Raw genomic sequence first — 16,729 nt, forward strand, 5'->3', positions numbered from 1 at the left:
GATGCTAAGAGTGAAGTCACAGAATACAGTAAAAAATATATAATAGAATTACATTCACTTGATATTACATTCCTGGTGCAAATCTATTTTAAAGCCTTACCTAAAATTTTTTTTCTGGATTCTTCAGTTGGATTTTGAACTATTTGGGTCATTATTAGAAATGGAAGCAAGCCTATTCTGCCATGTCTCCTCTTTTTCAATGGCATCAATTACTTATGATTCATATATTCAGAATGTTAGATCTACATGTGACACTGGAGATAATTTTGTAAGCCCTTGGTATAAGAACAACGCAGTCCCACCTGGAAATGCAGCCCTCTTGCAATAAATACACATGGGGGATACACAGTGAACAGAAGAGGGAAAGGGTACTCCCACTAGGCAGCCAGATCTGTCAGTCAATCCTGGGAGATCACTGGCAGATCGTACTTCCATCTTACAGAGGTCCTGGAAAGCAGAAGGACTTGCCCAGGATCACAAAGCTGATTTAAGCAGTAAGAGCTAGCACTCACTGGGTCATTTTCCAGGATGGTCCTTTATCCAGTAAAAGATACACATGACCAGGAATGTCATGTTGCACATAGTTACCTTAGTCATGGTTGTCTATGGGCTACTTTCCCGATTTGCTTATATATCGACCTGGAAACTTATCACTCCTTATAAAAAATAGGTTAACTTCTTTTGCTACGTGAGACGTCTATGATGAGGAGTCTTTGATACTGCTGGCCCTGCCCACTCCTCACTCCCCGCCCCCCATCACCCTCAGCACAGGTGAAAGGAACCTGCTTAACCCCGGACCTCAATTTGTGATGCCATTGTGATCCTTTCACTTGGAACTTATGCCAATTCCACGTTCCATTTTCTCAGCTATTTTTGATTCTTGCCCTACTCTTTAACTACATACTGTACTGGTAAAGACTACGGATTTTGGAGCCCCACTTCCTGGTTTTGAATCCCAGCTCTGCTACTATCTAATAATGGAATCTTGGGTAATGTACTTAATCTCTCTCTGCTTTGACATCCTAATTTACAAAATGGGTCAAATAATAGTGCCTACCTGATAAAGTTGTTGTATTAAAAAAGTTTATGTATGAGAAGCATTTAGAACAATGTCTGGCACAGAGTATACTGAAACAGAAAATTATAATCATTGGGTTTGCCAGAAGTATCTTCTCACCTAAGAGCCTGCAGATAATAACAACAACACTTACGTGACCAGGCACTGTGCCGAATGCTGTACACACGCTATTCTAATTAATCATAAGTCTTTTTGTGCTACTACTATTACCCTCTCCTCTCTCACCCCTTATTTGTTTTGAGATGAGAAAACTAAGGTCTGAGACCTTGAATAACAGGCCCATGGTCACCCAGGTAGTAAGAAGCAGAGTCAGGAGTTGAACTAAGGTCTGTCTTGGCATCTTTCCAAAATCTCTGAGAAAAGGGCCTTAGAGTTCTTTTAAAGTCCTTGTATTTAAATGGGTTGACTTACCTCCCATACAGATCAGAAAGACTGGGATCTCCAGAGGAAAGGGAAGGGTCTCTCTTGGAAAATGTCAGGCATGGGATGAGGATACCATCAACCTCCTACCTTCCACTATGCCACACAGCACTCACATGGACTACACTGCCAGAGGCCACCCCTAACCCACTGCTTATTTGAGTACAGTATTAGGGAATGTTGCTCTGATTCAAGCCAAATGGTAGTATTTACAATTTCAATATCAGTAGTTCTTGAAATCGTTTATCTCTACCCCATCTTCAGGGTATAGGTAACATCTCTTCCTTTCCCAGATTAGAAAAAAAAATTATGATTTTCCTCTCTTCCTTCAGAGCCTATAGTAGCCAGTACCTTGCCACTCCCGTCCCAAACCAACCTATTCTCAGTTGCCACCATTTCTTCCATTAGTCTTAATTCGTGTCTTCAGCGGAAAGTCTGAGGATGAAGGGCCAGGAGAAGGAAGAGAAAGAAAGTCCTTGAGTTTGCTAGAGGAAGAGTATGCACTGCCTTGTGCCTGTTCCTATAACACCTGCCCACTCCTGTATCTCCTCTGGAGTTGTCTACCTTCTTTACTCCCACACTGCATCCCAAAGCCTTCACTGAGAACCTCCCAGAACAGCCTGAAATGGAAGTGAATCAATTTCCCTGAAATGGAAGTGAATCAACTACATGGACTGTTTTTCCCAAAGACCCACCCATAGTTCCTATGTTGGGCTTGGCTTATTGGGCTAAATCTAGGAAAGGCAAGAGCCTGGGAAGGATTTTTACTCTAGTCCCTCTCCCTACACCCACCATCATATTTAGCTGTCAAACTACTAAAAAATGTCAGAAAAACTGAAGTTGAACGTTTGTTATATAAGGAATCGTAGAAAAGCTGTTTGAAGAAAGATAAGTAGGGCTCTATGCCAAGGGAGACAGAAATCCTGGTAAGCAGCAACAGGATTGACAGAGGAAAGATAACCAGGCAAGTATGTTTCTAGGACAAGTGGAAGAAAAGAAAGGGGGAGACTGGCAAGTTGGCCTCAGATATAAGCCTTAACCCAAGAGACCCCTAGAGCCATTCCAGCCTCTCTGGATCGATCCTAAATTTTCCTAACATCCTTAGCTTCTTCCCTGCTGGGCACCTTGCCTCATCCCCTGAAGCCACCACCAGCTACCACTGCTTGGCACAAAGGGTGGGTGAGAGGAGAAGGAGAGCACATGCCAGAAAAAGAGATATGTTCCTTGCATCCCTAGTTGCACTCTGAAAGTTTTTCCTTTAGAAACAAGGTCATACATGTTGTTCAGCCTCTGCAGTGCTTTTAGTAGTATGCTTCAGTTGTTATAGGATCATTAAGGATTGTTTGGGTCTCTAACCTACATATGACGTGTAGTGGATATGGTGCCCTGCCTGGATCCCCTTCTTGGACTGGTACCTGCATTCCTAGCTGCCATGACTGTTGGTGGCAAACTGTAGCTGCCCTCCTCTCAGAGATTACCTTTGCCTTTGGGGGAGCAGAAGGTGCCTTGCCTTGGGGGTTACCACCAACCCTCAGTCAATCAGTGACTGACAACGGGAATGCATAAGGCCAGCCTCCTTGACCCAAGGGACCAACTCTGGTGCAATTCCTGCTTTAGGATTCCCCACAGAATCAGGCTGAAGCTGGTCTCCTGCTGAGACCATGTCCTTATGTAGCTTTATTCCACACTGTACTATGCAACCTCCCCTCCCCTTCTCCTGAGGCATTCTCCCAATAAGTCACTTGCACCAGAATCCCTGTTTCAGGCTCTACTTTCAGGGAACCCTACCTCAGACACATGCTCATTCCGTATGTTTATTAGAGGTCCTTTATTGTCACCAGAGTAATACATCTCTGGGGAAACAAAAAATGAAACAAGGAGCAACTTAACAGGACCCTAAACCAAATGTGGACATATAACCCAACTTGATTTATAATATTCCTAAGCCTATACCTAATATCTGCTCTCTTGCAGACACTAACGGACCACATTCTATCAAATCCAAAATGAAGACTTATTTATTCATATTCTAACTTTTCTTACTACAGAACATGAATATACTTATTTTAAAAATTAGCTATGTAGCATTTATCATTAACCAATACATTTGTTGCAATTCTTAAAAATGTGGCTGGATGATTCTAAATTATTTTGTAATAATTATTCTTGCTATGATCATATAAATCTTACATTTTTAATCACTTTTTGGGTTTTTTTTCCTCCCACAAACCATAAATTCTGCTATTGTGAATGACTGGGTCCCTGATAAGCATGTTCTGGTTAATCCAGCAGTGTTATAAAACAGATCAAATTTCCAGCTTGCAATTAATAAACATATAATTAAATATATGAAGGCAAAGCAAAAGATAATTTAATCTTTCTGCTATGATTCAGAAGTCATTTCAGGGTCATCACTATAAGCCTCAATTATAGTATTGCAGAAGTAGAGGGAGATTGGTGAATAGCATTCAGGTTGGAAGAATGCCAGACAGACCAGGTTTTACTTCATGTATTTACAAAAATGCAACTTCATAACACCAGGTACCACATTCACTGTTTCCCCCCAATATACTGATCCTAGTATAGCCTCTTGTAGAGAGTCCCCTATAATTAATCTCAGCTGATTAAATCCATTCTTCTAGTCCATAATAAAAAAATCAGGAGTTTTTCATTTTCATGGGATTATCCTCTCAAAAAACTTCTACCTAAAGAGGACCCAATCATCTTTTAAATCCTGTTTCTGAATATATTTGCATGTATTCCTTTTGGTAGAGCCTGTTGCAGTTCCCATTTATAGTTTATGCTGTATTTTCATTCCATACTGTGCTGTATTGTTTAACAAAATACATCACCCTCCTACCCCATCAAACTGTTGGAGGGTCTTTTAAGGGGTAGTTTATGACTTGGTAACTAATCTTCCTTTTTTTTTTTTTAAAGAAGAAACTATCATGACACTAAAAATCCCTACAGATCTGAGAATTGTGCTGTTTCTAAAAAGCCCTTTTATATTTGTAAAATAAATCACAATATTTATAAATCTTTATCTAGTTTCAGTATGCATACAAGATATTCATTGGGAATGAGAAAAATACCATATTTACTTGCTTTCCACACACATCTACTGAAGAGAAGAGATGACTTTTTTCCTTTTCCTTCCAAATTTATCAGTAACAGTGACTAAATGAAGGTTTGGTAAGATAGGCTGAATAACTCTAAATGACCCCATCTGTACAAATTTTAGCATATGACCTCAGGCTTCCAGGTAGTCTTGATGTCACAAGATTGTGGCTATGATTCCATCTATCACAACTATATTCCAGGCAATAACAGGGCTCGAGTCAGCCCTGCTAGCACCCACCACCAGATACACAAATAAGAAGTCCCATACAACACCTCCCATCCACATACCGTGGCCTATACTTAGTAACCCCCATCTGCAAGGAAGGTTGTGAAATGAAACTTTTCACTAGGCACAAAATCAGATTTCTGTTACTAAGAAAGAAGGGAAGAAAGAAAATGGGATAGGCAACTAGCATTATCTGCCTCATTTTCTTTTTTAGCATAAGTTTCCTCAGATGAACTAGGAGCTCCTAAAAGGCTGAGATTATGTCATATTAATCTCAGAACCTAGCACAATACCACAGTTTATTGTTTTTGAAAATGTTTATTAGTTAAAGACAAGATCGAAGACAAGTATGACAGGTAAGTGGCATTCGTTTGTTCCATTTATATTGTCACTCATTCATTTAATTGTTATTTCAACTAATATTAATTGAGCTCCCAGGCTGAGCCAGGTCCTGTATCAGGCATGGGGAATACAGTGATAAATACAACACAGTCCCTGGCTTTATGAAGCTGGTGAAGGTAAGGTTAGGGGAGGATGGCAATGGCTCTAAAATTAACAGGCAATTTCAAGGTTCCGTGGTAAGAGACTGAGAAGTGGTCCTGAGCCACCGTTTGAGAGGTAATGAAGCTGTAAGTAGTCTGAGTGAATCACAGAGTGGGGAAAGAAGTAGAGAAAAAGAAGGAAAGACAGGAGGGCTAGGTACTAAAGAAACTTACAAGTTATAGTCATAAGTCCATAATTTATCCCTGCCAGCACACATACCTATTTGTTGTGAGAAAATGTTTGTTTCTCCCTTAGACTTCCTCATGAAAGAATTTCCCAACACTTTGCCCTTGATGAATCTGACCCACTGATAAGCTTCTTGGCTGGCCTGAACTGTAGTCACAACTGTGTTCCATGGACCTTACCCAAGCATGGAGCAACTGTCTTCCCAGCATCCCATCTTGCAGGATGATGTTCCCTGGTGGACCAGTTTGGGCAATGTTGGCCTAGACAGATATTTCTCAAACTTGGCAATATGACTCCACTGGACACCATAAAAAAGAGTTGCCGGGGATTTCCAGAGAAAAGGACTAATCCCCAGAAACAGCAGATGTGAACCTGGTTTTCTTAGTGTGTTAACACTTTGGATTTCAGTTCCATGAGTCACCAGAGAAATATAGGTTTAGCTGGACTAACGGCACACCACTTCAGCAATCTTACAGTCAAATAAGTTATCCCTATGATGATATGACTAGTAATTAAAACAATGTCATCTCTTCCCACAAGTAATCCAATTCAATTCAGTTTGTAACATATACGGCTAGAAATATATCTATATCAATTCCTATTTTCTTTGCCCACCTTAGAGAAAAAGATACCCCCTAACCATGAAGCAGAGATCACAAGAAGAGAGAGATTTGAAGATGGTATACTATACTTAAAGATGGAGGGAGAGGCCACAAGCCAAGGAAAGCAGGTAGCATAGAAGCTAGAAAAAGCAAAGAAATGGATTCTCCCCTTGAGACTCCAGATGGGACATAGCACACACCTTGATTTTAGAATTTCTGACCTCCAGAACTGTAAGATAACACATTCTTGGTTTCAGCCACCAAATTTGTGGTAACTTTTTTACAGTTAGGAATGGGAAAGTAATAACACATAGTAATATATCTCTAGATGCTCTCCCTCCACCCCCTCATTCCCACAGCTCTCCACATAAGTCTCTCTCTTGGGATTCTCCTCTATTCTGAATCTACCCTCTCAAACTGTTTAGCTGAAAATCAAATCCGATTATGTCACAGGGCTTGAAATGCATGAATACTCACTGATTCTAGTTAGGTTACTTCTGGGAATATAATTAGAAACCAGAAGTAAGGGTTGTTTACAAATCCTGTCAAGGACATTTGGTGTGATCTCAGGAAGGCTTAACAGAGATGTGATTATAGCTAAGAAAGCTTAAAACAAATTGCACTATACACTGAAGAAAGACTGCATTAACCACATGGGGTTGAGGTAGAGAAGAGATTTTGGGGGGTTTATTCAGGACTGGACAGAGGTAAATTCACTGACTTTGGCAGCCATCAGTAAGACAGACTCTGGTTTGGAGTCGGGGATACCTCACCAGGTACCTGGATCCTAGTAACTGCTTATCCTAAACAGAGGTCATGGTTATACTATCATAGTAAATTTCATCCTGATTTAAATGCTAGTCACACAAAGCTGGCTGTCATGAGTCAGTCCACTGTTCACCTCTGGACCTCTGATAAAATTGAGGTCAAGACCCTGCTGGTGACCAACAGAAACTGGATGAAGCTTCTTCTACTTCCATTGCCTCCTCAGAAAGTTGAAGGATATGTCCTTTGGTAAGATCCTGGATCTTAGTTTAACAATAGCCACACTCCTGCCAGCTATCACTCACCCCTGTTTCAAGACCTCCACAAAAGAAGGATGACTACCAACAACAACAGCAACAACAAAAAAGGGAGGAAAGTTCTAAGGAGGAAGGGGGAGGTCAAAATTGGCATATGCCACAAAGGGCATGACAAAATGGGGATTAAATTTTTCCATTAGATTTGGCAATTAGGCGGTGACTGATGTTGTTCAGGGGAGTGAAAGGCTGACAAGGGAATGAGCGCTTAGGAAATGTTAGCATTAAGGCTGGAAAAGTCCCCTGAGAAGAGGAACCATGCCCTACAGAATCACCTTAAATAAAATTCCCTCAGGTTTTGCATCTGAATCATAGAGAACTTTCTTGTCCTCAAAGCCTTCAAACCTTAATCAGCCAAATTTGAGTCTTACTATCGCTCTCTCTCCTCAGTTCACCTCGAACTTAAAGGAACTAATGAGCTGTGCAGTAACTAAAGGTCAAAAAACAAGAGGAAGAAAGAAACAAAAGGCCTACAAACACAAACTCAAAACAAAATAAATCGGGCCCTCAGTAAGATGAGCTGTAACAAGTTGTGCTTCGAATTTAATATCCCTGTTTGGATTAAAAAAAAAAAACAACAGTGTCTGGAGAATTAAAAGGGGCATTTTATAATTGGAATGTTTTCTTGTATCTCATCCATTATCTTCACTCCATCTCCCTCCAAATTAATAGCTGTTGCTGAGTTGTGGGCATGTGTGAGTACAAGCCTGGACCAAAGACCGAACTTTGTCCAGTGGCTAAAGTAATTGCGTGCCATTAAAAAAAAAAAAGAAGAAGAAGTGGAATAGGGAGAACAACATACATATCTGCATTTCCAGATGAAAGCACTGGTTTTCTTCCTCGACTGTTTGCTGTATTCAATGGGGGGGGGGAGGGCAGTTTTCTGAATCTGAGCCCAGCTCCTTCTAAACTTGGTTACTCACGTCTGATTCATTCGCTGTGTTTTTCGTCTCCTGTCTCTGTCACTGCCTGCTGCTGAGAAGGGGGTCGCTGAATCACTGCCACTCCAGATGAAAAGCAACTCAAACCCAGTTCTTGGGGGATGGAAGGGCTTTTTTTTTCTTTCTTTCTTTCTTTCTTTCTCTTTTTTAAGCGTCTGCAGAAACAGCCGTCTACTTTCCGGGACGACCGTAGAGGGCAGTTTTACAAGTCTCACCCCGGGCTATGGAAGACTGCTCCTGTGAGAGTCAGTAGGCACCGGTCACCTCACCATTTCGGGCTTTCCGGTCCACAGGCCTCGGCGGTCTGGGGCGTGTGGTGGGCCGAGCGGCGGCGGGGCCGTGCTTAGGGCGCCGGGGTGAGCTTTGCCCGGTGGGCCCGAGCGGCCAGGCCGCGTTCCCCGCCGCTTTAAAAGCTCCCACAATGCAGCGCTGGCGTCCCAGTTCCGTTACAATGTCTCTCACGGCGCCGGCAAACCGGCGAGGCGCGGGCGGGGAAGCCGGGGAGCCGCGGCTGTAACCCGAGCGCCCGGCCGAGGGGGGCGCCTCCGCGCCGCTCCTCTCGCGCGCTCTGCCCGCGGCCCGGCGAAGGGGCGGAGCCGCTGGGCCGCCCGAGCCCAGCCCGGCCCCCCAGCCCGGCCCCCAGCCCAGAGGCACCGGCCTCGGGAGCGAGCCGGCCGCCAACTCCGCCGTCCGGCGCAGCGTCCGCCGCCCCGCTCCTCACCGAGCCTCGCCTGACCGCCCGCGGCAGCGGCGGCGGCGCTAGGGGCGGCTCCTACGAGCGGTGCAGCGGCCGCCCGCGCGCTAGCACACCGCGGCAGACCCACCGGGGGTGTCCACACTCACCTAGCACCGGCCGGAAGGTGCGCGGAGAGGGCGCGCCTGGAGCCAGGGCCTCCCGCCAGTGCGGGGCGCGCGGCCCGCCGAGTGCGGCGGAGGGAGGTGCGACGGGCGGCGCGGCCGGGACAGGCGCTGGGCGGCCGCCGAGCTTCGGACGCCGCCGCGTCCCCAGCGCCCCGGCCGATTCGGCCGGGCGGCCTGCGGGGGCGGCGCAGTTGCGAAACTGAGTAGGTATTAACTTTACTCGGCCGCCGCGATTTCTGGGCAGCGTCTGGGACCCCTCCCTCCTCCTCCTGGAACCTCCCGGCTCCCCCTTCCCCGCCCCCTCGCCCCTCAGTCTACACCTTGGGTTTCTTCCCAGGTTCTGCCCTCCGGCCGCGGGCTCCCAGTTCCTCCCGTTCACCTTTTTCCCTGTTGTGCTCGCCTTTGCGCGTTCTCCCCGCAGCACACACGCGCCTGATTGAGAAGTACAGGCTTGTGCCCTGCTTCTCGGTTTCCTCCCAGTGTCCTTGGCAGGGGAGTTTAGAGGCCACTTTTGTTGGTCAGGGAAACATATGTATGGCTTCTTTAATATTTTTCTCTCCAAATGGAAATCGGATGCTTGCTTGCCGGGTGGCGGTTTGGTGAACGCTTACTTTCTCCTCTGAAAACACGATTGGTTTTTAGGTTTTAAAATTTTGTTTGAAAGCTTAACCATCATCCTCCGTCCCTGTTTCCCCTTGCCGCCAACCCGTCTGGGGAGGGGAGTCCAAAAGAGGGGACTTTCAAAGTAATTCCGTTTTGCAGACTAGAAACTTTGGGAAGGTACATCGCTGAAAGCTTAATAAGCTTCACCCTGAAGGGACGTGAGCTTTGAATGTGGGTCCTTGTGCGGCACTGGAGCTTACAAGCCCAGTACCTGGGTTCTCGTAATCGAGTATTGCGTTGTTATTTTAGCATCGTAGAGCCGCCTGGTGTTGCTAAACCACTACTTTTTCAGCATCAAATGGCATCTTGAGCAGTGCAAACGTTGAGTGTAATTACGGGTCAGTATTGCCCCTGATCTTTAGGGATTCAGAAGGGAAATAGATGTAGGGCACATTTCCTTGCTGACTTAAACCCATCAGGTTAGCTGTGTCAGGACATCAAAGCCTTGTATTAAAAAAAATTCTTCCAGCCTCGTTACAGCGAGGAGGAACATTTACGGATTTTCCAGTATGATGTGGCTCAGCAATTCCTCATTAGATCTGTTGTGTCACCAGAAAGGACCTTTAAATATGTATAGATCTCTGCTTTTCTGCCAGTTGGTTGGATTAACCACTCATTCTGGTAGAAGGCCTCAGGTAGCCCCCCCCCCCTTTTTTTTAAAGTCTTTCATCTTTGCGTTGCCAGGAGTTTGGCCATCCTGTTATGAAGGAATAGAAAACGGGAAGCTTTCTTAATGGATTTTCAGCATCCCGTCCTTTGCCTGCGTGAGGCAGTAGTGAATGCAAGCTAGACCTCTGCAGGGAGAAGTGCCAAGTAGACACAAGAATCAGGAGGAAGGACACAGTAGTACTATCATTTTGGAGGGTGGTTTGTGTGTTTATCTTTTAGTGGGCATATTAATGCTACTTTTTATTTCTCTCCATGGCAAACTCTCCCCAAACCATGAAAATTACATATAACCATACCCCACTTTAAGAAGACTGAATGTAATTCGATTATTCTGTTGAAGGATCAGACCCACCAAAATATAATTTGTGATGTAGGTGATAAAACCTTTCAAAAATCTTTCCCTTCCTTATTTTCTCCCCTTTTAGGAGCCTCAAGCTGGTACTTTCAGTAATATACACAATTGTTGGTAATACATTGAGTTCTTTCTAGGTTCATTAATCAAGCCTAATTTCTGGGCTTCAATAGCTGAGGGGGACATCAGCCCAGAGAGGGAGAAAATCATGAGACTCTGCAGATAGAAGGCATTTCAGTTTGCTAAAGTGTCATTGTGCTGCAGGGAAAAGCTTTTTAAAAGAAGGGAGAATGTTTAGGTTGTTTTTAGCGTCCGTATTTACTGAATTTGGCATTTGGTTGAGATATTTGGGAATTGCAGATATTAAATTCTACACAGTTGTGGTATCATTTCTTTTTGCCTAACGTTCTATTCTTTTAAGGTTTTGATTTTTTAATGGGAATCTCAATTCTTAGCTTTTGTAGCCTTCTGTACTGGGTGGCTTGCATTAATTTTTGACTTGAATGCCTTTGCCATTTTTGAGAAATAGTTTCAGAATTTCTTGCTCTGTTGGTCTATCTTATGTTGATGTATGTATGGCTTGAGAGTAAGAATATTGTTTGCTGCTGGGTATTGCTGCTTTTTTCATTATGGTTCATTCCTGGCATAGTGGCTTTGCTCCTTTATTGTAAAACATTAAGGTCCTAGATATCTTGCTACTGTTCGAAACCTTGCAAAACTCTGCAGATAGAAGTGGAGCGGGGTTGGGAGTGGTATAGGAAAACATAATGCACCATAAATCCCTAAATTTGGATTTAAAAAGTGATGTATCACCTGCCTACTCTTCTTGGGTGCTACCTTGCTCCAACCCTAAATAGATTTCAAAATGCAAAGTGTAGAAATAGTTTCTAAGAACTGTGTATAGTGGAAAGAATGCTTACCCCACAGCCAGCCAATCAGACTTGGGTTGCAAATGTGACTTGTCACTTCGAACTGAATGAGTTCATCATGCTCCTTCAACATTATCATCTACAGTTTGCTTTCTGTAAAATGGGGATACTACTACTAAAAGGGATGCTGTGACAAGTAGAATATTAATATAGTGCCTGGTACATCGTAGCCAATAAATGGCATTATCTCACACTTCTGCAGAACTGAGCTTTTGGTTACCCAACCTTTCTTTCTTTTTTTTTTTAATAATAATTTTTTATCCAACCTTTCAAGCAGTTCCTCCTCTGTTTTTCATCTCATCCATCCAACAAGTGGCTCAAGCCAGAAGGCTGGAGTTTATCCTTCATTCTCTCTTCTGTTCTTTCACCCCTTCCACCACCACCCCCGACACCAGTTTGTCACAAAATCCTTATCTACTTTTATGGGAAAATCTCTTTCAAATCTGTCTGATTTTCAGCCTCCACTATGCTTCCATTCTTCTTGAAGCCACCATTATCTTTCCCCTTTGCCTTCTGCACATACGCTGTACCCCTTCCAGTCCCTTTTCCCACCAGCAGTCTAAAAAGAAAAAAGGTCACTTGATGTTTAAAGTCTTCAAAGCTCTTACGGGACACATTTATTTCTCCAGATAAAATATGAAGTCTTCAACATGCCTATAAGGTCCTGCATGATTTGGCCACTGCCTCCCCATCTTCATCCTTTGCCAGCCACATTGTCCAGTTCTCCGGCAGATGCACCTCAGGGCTCTTGCTCATGCTATTGGTCTCTATTTTAGGACCATCTCCTTGAGTTATTTGTCATCCTTGGGTACAAATTCAAATATCCTCTTTATAAATGTCTTATCACCCTTATCATCATGTAACTTAGAATTCCTTTATTTTGTCCCTCATAGCACAATCATCTTTCCTTTTTAATGTTTGTTGTAACATATGATTATGTATTATTTAACTACTTAATATTTCTCTCCTGCCCTCCAGGGCAGAAATAATTCCTTGTTTATTCGCTAGTCTATACTGAGTGCCTGGTACATTTAGTATGTGCTCAATAAATGGCTATTATAATGAATAAGATAATAGCATTAGCTTTGTATTTGTATCTTGATTGCCTTCTTTATCACTGTTCAGTCTGCTTTTCATAACAGAAAAGCCAGACTGGCACTCTCCTGTTTTTCTTCCTTGCTGGTGTTATGTATAATATGAAACAGCCTTTGCAGATACCAGGTAAAATTAATGCATTTGGGCTCTGGAAAATTCAGAGTAATAAATTGAGGCACCTTTTAATTAGTGTTACCCTTGTGATTTTCTTTTGTAGATAATCCTTTTTCTAAGTACATCATTAAAGTAATTATGCTTTTTTTTTTCAGCAGCACAGGATTACTGAAAGAAAAAAATCTTACTATGTCATATTATTTTACACATGTCATATGATAATACATTAGTCAGCAGCTGTTGATCACTCAGTTCCACACTTCAAAGGAAGGTAGAGAAAACTAGTAGAGAAATGAGAGTTATAGTACTAAGGATGTTTAGTACTGTCCAGTTGTTGATGTGACTTACATAAATAACTAGATATCATTTGAACATTTAGTTAAGGTAGCAGAGTAGTTGTTTAAAAATTGGAGCCACCTAGAGGTCTGGAAATTCTTTTTCCTTCTCTCACTAAAGCATTCCTTCTTTTAGCCAAAAAAGTCTCATGACTTTTCAAGGCCAAGGAAGGCTTAAAGCTTTGTTTGGGTATTTTTGTCATGTGGTCCTCTTTACAAATTATTAGTTTGATGCACTATAGCTCTAAACTACTTATGTTCTTATTTCTAGCCTCTAATTCTTACATAATCACCCACATTTTCTTTTGACTTGTTTCATAGGACTTGAGTTTCCTCTTAGAATTTTCCCTTTTACCCTTAGAGTATAATTCCAGTTCCTTTCTAGTTTTGTATTTTGCAGGTCATGAGATATGCAGAGAATTTAGGAGTTGATTCTAGTTCTTTTATGATTTATTTGTTTGCACTTAACCTCTGCGTTTCTCCTGAATGTTATGCCTCATAAGTGGTCTGGACTCGAGTTTTTGTCAGCGAAAACCTGGATGCCCTTGGGTTGGGAGAGCAGGGAAGATTAAAAAAGCATTTTTAAGTCTCTGTTATGTGCCAAGCTCTGGACTCAGTGCTTTCACAAAAGAAGAATGAGTAGTTCACCTGATCAAAATCATAAAAAGGAACCTTCAGCTTTTCATACATTTGCTTTACTCAAGGAAATTGTTCTTGTTCCCCCATTTACCTACCCTTTATTTTCTGGTTGGGAAGGCATGGCAAGATAGAGAAGCCCTCTCTAGCCCAACCCATTACCTTAGCTTTTTATTTGTTTAGACCTGATTTTACTTGTATAAAAATATTGGAAGTGAGGCCAGAGAGGGACATGCCTTTTGATTTGTCTTTGAGGTAGGACATTTGCACCGTGAGTAGCTACCACTATGGAGGAGAAAACAGTTATTGTTTAAAAACCCCAGTTATTTTTTCCCCGCATGTATACATGCTTACTTCGTTACTTTGGGTGTCCTTGAACAAGTTGCCTGGGGCTTTATAGCACCAATAATATCTATTACCTATTTATTTCACAGCCTTGCTATAGGATTTAGAAGTCTTATTTTTGGCAGTGTTTTTTTTGCCACATTCAAATATATCCCAAAGCTCATTATAATTAACTCCAGTGCTCTCCAAGTTTTATGCATCAAGAAAAATATTTTCTTACTCAGTAGCATGTGTTTTAACTCTTTGTTTTGATAAGAAGTCAGATATGAGTACAGGTTGTAACAAGAGGAAAGTTGTAATAATTTTCTACCAGGTTTTATTCATGTGGATGATACATTTTGTCACTTGTTAACTGTCATTGGCCCCTGGCTAAATCATGTTTATCTTTAATTATAGTAATTTTATTATTGGAAAATCACTTAAAATTAAATTATTCGTCAGAAAGAAGCACATACATTGAAAAAATTAGAGATCTCGTAATGGATGGGTACTGGACAGAAAAGTAAAATGTCACTCTAATTTTTGCTTAAAATATTTGAATAGGTTTATGGTCTCTGGAACCCTACATAGAAATTCTGTTGAAATATAGGTTGGGAATAACTTGCGGTGTTTAATGTAAAATTCGGTCATTTCTGAAGCAAGTTCTAATACTTGATGCCATTAGATGTCAAGAAACCTAAAATAGTTTAATTGTACTATATGTTTCTTTTTGTATATAATGATTTCCTTCTTTTCTACTTCTTTTTTTTCTTAAATATCTCTACTGAGGAAAACTGAGGTAAACAGCTACCAAAATGCAATGAACTGCACACATTTAAGTGTACAATTGGATAAGCTTCCGACCTACATATATAAATATGAAATCATCACCACAACCAAGATAGTGAATATATACATCACCCTCCCCAAGTTTCTCCATTCGCATTTGCAATCCCTTGCCTGTTCATCATCCCCTCCCCCCAGAAGCTTTGCTTCTGTCTCTGCAGAGTAGTTTGCGTTTTCCAGAATTTAAATGAATGGAATCTTGTAGGATATAGTCTTTTTTGGTCTGGCTTCTTTCACTCAGAATAATTATTTGGAGATGTATTCATGTTGAAATATGGAGCAATAGTTCATTTCTTCTCACTACTGAATGGTGTTCCATTGTATGGATATACAACAATTTATGTATGTATGTACCCGTTGATGGACATTTGGGTTGTTTCTAATTTTTGTCTATTAAAAGCTGCTGTGAACATTTGTATATCATCCTTGTATGGACATATGCCTTCATTAGACTTGGGTAAGAACCTAGGAGTAGAATGGCAGGATCATGGTAGACATATGTTTAGCTTTTTCAGAAACTGCCAAACTGTTTCCAAAGTGATTATATCATTTTACTCTCCTACCAGCAGTTTATAAGCAGGCTAATTCCTTCACAATCTTGCCAACACTTAGTATGATTAGTCTTTTTTTTTTCATTTTTTATTAGTCTTTTTAATTTTAGTCATTAGTGATATTTCATTTTTATTTTAATTTTCATTTCCCTAATGAACAGTGGTGTTGAGCATCTTTTGATGTATTTTTTGCTATCTTTATATCTTCTTTGGTGGTCTGTTCAAGTCTTTTGCTCACATTTTTGTTGGATTGATGTTTTCTTATTATTGAATTTTGAGAGTTCTTAATGTAGTTTGGACAAGTCCTTCATCAGATATATGCTTTGTAAAGATTTACTTCCAGTTTGTGGCTTGTCCTTTCACTTTCACAGTGACTTTGAAGATAAGAGGTTTTTAATTTTGATAAAGTCCAGCTTATGATTTTCATCTCTTATAATTGTGCTTTTGGTGTCCTTTTTAAGAAAAACTTTGCCTAAGCTAAGGTCACAAAGTTTTTCTTCTAGAAATTTTCTGGTTTTCTTCTAGAAGTTTTACAGTGTTAGGTTTTACATTGAAGTCTGTGATCTATTTTAAGTTATCTTTTTAAAATAGACTTTATTTTTAAGAGCAATTTTAGGTTCGCAGCAAAACTGAGTGGAAGGTACAGAGATTTCCTATATACTCCCTGTCCCACACCTGTATCCCCTCCTCCATTATCAACATTCCCCACCAGAATGGTACATTTGTTGAGTTGAACCTACATTGACACATCATCATCACCCAAAGTCCACGGTTTACATTAGGGTTCACTCTTGGTGTTCTAAGTACTATACATTTAGGCAAATGTATAATGACACGTATCCATCATTATGGCATCACAGAGTAGTTGCACTACCCTAAAAAATCCTCTGTGTTCCGCCTATTCATCCCTCCCTCTCAACTAATCCCAGGCAATCACTAATGTTTTTGCTATCTCTGTAGTTTTGGCTTTTCCCAAATGTCATAGAGTTGGAATCATATGGCATGTAGCCTTTTCAGATTGATTTTTTTACTTACTAATATGCATTTATGTTTCCTCCATGTCTTTTCATAGCTTGATAGCTCATTTTTGCCCTGAATAATATTCCATTATCTGGATATACCACAGTCTGTTTATCCATTCACCAACTGAAGGACATGT

General features: G+C 41.4%; 2 protein-coding genes across 27 annotated transcripts in view; one reads left to right on the forward strand and one right to left on the reverse strand.

The window, feature by feature from the left end:
- Positions 1-8,726, reverse strand: part of LMNTD1 (lamin tail domain containing 1) — a 475,396-nt gene extending 466,670 nt beyond the window's left edge. For 5 of the 23 annotated variants that reach the window (XR_015721656.1, XR_015721652.1, XR_006782293.2 and 2 more), the window contains exon 1: positions 8,178-8,665. The gene's annotated coding sequence lies outside the window, so the exon portion shown is untranslated. Of the gene's footprint in view, positions 1-8,177 lie in introns of all 23 variants that reach the window. The other 18 variants (XR_015721650.1, XR_015721641.1, XR_015721642.1 and 15 more) reach the window with 11 other exon arrangements.
- Positions 8,727-9,121: 395 nt separating this feature from the next.
- Positions 9,122-16,729, forward strand: part of RASSF8 (Ras association domain family member 8) — a 113,748-nt gene continuing 106,140 nt past the window's right edge. For 3 of the 4 annotated variants that reach the window (XM_045811784.2, XM_045811783.2, XM_045811781.2), the window contains exon 1: positions 9,122-9,259. The gene's annotated coding sequence lies outside the window, so the exon portion shown is untranslated. The remainder of the gene's footprint in view (positions 9,260-16,729) is intronic. The other variant, XM_045811787.2, reaches the window with a different exon arrangement.

This window comes from Ursus americanus, chromosome 25 (assembly GCF_024610735.1).
Source record: "Ursus americanus isolate L20-20 chromosome 25, mUrsAme1.1.p, whole genome shotgun sequence".
In the NCBI taxonomy this organism is placed as follows: Eukaryota; Metazoa; Chordata; class Mammalia; order Carnivora; family Ursidae; genus Ursus; species Ursus americanus.